We start from the raw sequence: 4225 nt of genomic DNA on the forward strand, positions 1-4225 counted from the left end.
CAGCCACGTTTGTCTCTGTTGTTCTGCCCTCCCCTGCTCCACCCGCCACAGACAGAGCTGACATCTCTCCTTCCACCACCTCGTCTACAGATGTTGCAGCTGTTGTCATTTGTTTGTTGTTGTGGTTGCTCTTTTTTGTTTCTATCATCTATTTCAAAGAAAAGTCACATTAAAACCACCAGCAGAGAAACATGGGTTTAAACCTCTTTTTTGATTTCAAAAACATATATTTATATAGAAATCCTATGGCTACCTCAAAAAAGACAGGAGTTCCAGCTTTGAAAAAGTGTTTCTGAAGCGCAGCCTGCAGCAGTCGTGGCGGTTGGTGGGGTAGTCGAGCTTTACTGGCACTTTTAACAGAAGCAGAAACAACAAAAATTTAAGGTGCTACTCTTCATGTGAGGTCTGCTTAGTGTCTAGAAGGGTTGCACTGTTCTGTGGTGCCACTCTGGCATGGCAGCGTCCTCTTGGTGCTAAAATTAAACCATCGCTTTAATTCGTGGTGAAACAAACTTCTTCTGTCTGATGGTGTTGGTAGTTAAACTCCAGCTCTGCTTCTGAGTGCAAGTGAAAAGTGGAGCCGCATCTTTTTTTCCTTACAGTTTAGTTTGGTTTTGCTTTTATTTGTTCAACTTCTTCTCCACTTTCCCACTCTACGTTTTTCCCCTTTCATGCATCTGTTGTAGCTTGTTTCTTGTTCTCTTGTGTGACAGGTGAATTTTTATTAAGAACAAAATTAACTAAATTGGAGTCAGAGATTTGAAACAGTGGCCACAGAGAGCGCCATCAGCACAGACACACCCATGGGGGAAAACACCACAAGGATCTGTACCTATTTTGTATATGTATAATAAATTGAGATGTTTTTAATTATTTTGAATGCTGAAATAAAGCATGTTAAAGTGGTCTAACATTGAACTCTGTCTAATTCCCTGACTGCTTTATTTGCTGTTGCCCCTTAGAACCTTATTTAAAACAACTTTATAGCTTTTTAACCACTTAGATTAAAAAAATGCCAGACATTGCTGTTTTTCCTGATTTGTGAATAGTATTCCTGCTGTAACTCTTAAAACGATCCTGAAACAGTGTGTTTCTGGAAACAAATGTGTAGCAGAAGCAAAAGTGCGGTGGCTTTGACTGTAGTTGATTTTGGTTGAAGATCTAAATTGGAGTACAGTCCCAGCTTTTGGGGGTGAACATTTTTTGAGCAAGGTGACGTTGTTAGATTTAGTCCTTGATCTAAGTTGTTTTTCTTAACAATATCAACTCTTCTTTACATTTTTGCTCTTCCTTGTGGTTCAAAAAGACAACAAACCAAAATAAATTGTAGTGTGTGTTTTAATTGTGGAAAAGTCAGAGATGTTTACAGGAAAATATGTCCTACCTCTTAGTTGGTAACAGATCCTTCTTTTTTCCAGATATTCCCCAAAGAGGTGCAGATTTTCCCAGCCTTTTAAATCCAGTGAGAAAGAGCAGGTTTTCCTCATCTGTAATCCGCCAATTAATACGTGTAACTCCATTATACTTGAAAAGGTGACGAGAATGTTGTGTCCATCCTGTCTCTCACTGGTCAGACCAGCAGCACAGTTCAGACTGTCGGACTGAACTGAGGGGCGAACGGGTGGAACCGGCTCCAAAATCAGCCTGTCTGGCATCAGCTTGGCTTCACAAAGACACTGATTGTCCACCTTGATGGGGGCAGCGGATAGGTTTGCACTCCTAGCGGGAATCTGAATTATTTCTGCATTTGGGTCCTGAACAGAGGAATGTTCACCTCTCTGGTTTCAGGCAACAGAAGAGTCTCTGTTGGCAGAGGAAACTCCTCTCCAGGCGTGTGGGACTTTACACTGTGGGTAAACATCAGAAGGATGTTGATGGGCTGAGGCTGAATAAAAGCAAGGGGATGACTGGCCTCTGGGCAAAAAGTATTCAGTGTCTTATTTTTCACCCCACTGGCTGAGCAGTCAACCATCATCCTAGTTAAACAAAGCAAAGTCTAATTTTATTTCCCTGACAAATTACACACAAAAAAAAAAAAGTTTAGCTGAAGTCTATTTTTAGACAAATATCAGTTATTATAATGGAGGCTCTTTCTGTGAAATGAATGTAAAGTAAGGCAGAAGGACACTGTCACAAAGTCCAACATGTCTTATTCACATGGAGAAGCCACACAGAAACTAAATAAATTTATTTGAAGATAAATAAAAAAAAACTGAAGATAAAAAAAATTTAGAAATTGAAGATAAAAATTATTATTCCATGAAGGGCAAACGATGATGTTCTGATATTTATTTATAGGAAATCATTCATCAACTGAACATCCATCCATCCAGCCATTTTGTATACCGCTTATTTCCGCTCAGGGTTGCAGGAAAGCTGGGGTCTATCCCAGCATTAGCAGGGAAGAGGCAGGGTTCAACCTGGACAGGTCTTCAGTCCATTGCAGGGCCAACACAGAGAGACAAACAAAACATTCACCAGTGAGAATTTAGAGTCACCAATCAACCTAACACGCATATCTTTGGACAGCAGGAGGAAGCCAGAGTATCCGGAGAGAACCCCTGCATACACAGGGAGAACATTCAAATTCCACTGTTTGAACCTTCTGCTGTGAGGCTGCGGTGCTAACCTCCACACCACCATGCAGCCCACAAGCCAAACATGAGACATGAAATTCTGCTGACCGTATGTGTTTAAGCGGATTTGCTTAACACTGGTTTTAAAGAAGTCTATTAAATCATTTTCAGTTTTTAAAACAAGTTAAAAAAATGTTACACTGATTTACATCTACAAAAATGACTTTTGCTTCTCTTCAGTTTTTTATTAATGAAAATGATTAATACAGCATCATGAACAAATTTCATCAAAGGAATTGTTCCACCACATTCAACAGCCAAAACAGCTGATCCCAGCAAGAAACTTCATTTTGAAATATCATGACTGGAACGTCTCGACACGGTGACGACCTGGTAAGACAAAATATGGAGGACCAAAACTACCAAAATTAAAAATGGGTCAGCAAATAAATTGACTTATCAATAAATCATACAACAATAAAAAGTTTGTTTTTGATAAATAAACATGACACAAATTTTTAAGTCTTTGGTTATTTTTAACTGTTTTAGTTTAACTTTGTAAATTATTCCTTTTCTTTTTTTTAATTTTCCATATCATTTTCAGTTCAGTACTTGGTGATTTTTCCCCCTCCTTTATTGTATGCCTGTATTTATTTCTGTATTATTTTCCTTTACCATTTTCCTTTCCCCCAAATTTATTCGGTATTTTTAAAAATACACGTTATTTTTCATGTAACGTGAATTTATTTATTTATTCATATATATATATATATATAAGCAAGTGCACAAGTGATAAGTGTATATATATATATATATCTATATATATATATATATATATATATATATATATATATATATATATATAATACAGATTAAATACAGTTAAAAAGGCCAGTAAAGCTCAGTGTTACTGGGAGGTGGCCCAGTGAGGAGTGAAGTAAGATGGAAATGGAGGAAACTTCCATGTAAACTGATGCTGGTGGTGAAGGTAGACGATACAGCTGTTTCTGGTTTTCCTTCTTTAGTCATTTATTTTTGCTGTTTTAATAAAACTCTTATTTTAACAGTTTTAATTGCATCTTTTCTTAATTTGAAATCAAAGTATTTTCAGGAAAATCTTTGTTTTATTTTTGTTTTTTGTTTTTTTTGTCCCGTTCAGCATGGTGGCAGCAGGATGATGGTCAAGCTGATGTGCCGAAGAAATTTGCTTTGCCAAGAGGAGCTTGGCAATGCAGCTAGACCAGCTACAGCAGCTCCACCAGCTTAGAAAAATATCAAGAAAATCCATCTGACTGTTCATACAGAAATCATAAATTTGATGAAAAAGAAAAAAAAGACCAAATAAATAAATAAATTAAACTGAAAATGATATGGAAATGTGAATGAATAGGAATTTTAACACTAATTTAAACTAAAACTGTTAAAAATGACAAAAAAAAAAAAAAAATTTGTGTCGTGTTAGGTTTAATGAAATATATATTTATTATCTTTGTATAATTTATTGGCACATCAATTGGTTTATTGAGCCATTTTTTATATTTCTGTATTTATTTTTAATTCTGGCAGTTTTGGTCTTCCACAGATGAGCCAGCTTCATGATTGTGAAAATCCAGAGCTGAACCTGAAATTACTTCAATAATCCTGATTTA

The sequence above is a fragment of the Melanotaenia boesemani genome, chromosome 2 (assembly GCF_017639745.1).
Source record: "Melanotaenia boesemani isolate fMelBoe1 chromosome 2, fMelBoe1.pri, whole genome shotgun sequence".
Classification (NCBI taxonomy): Eukaryota; Metazoa; Chordata; class Actinopteri; order Atheriniformes; family Melanotaeniidae; genus Melanotaenia; species Melanotaenia boesemani.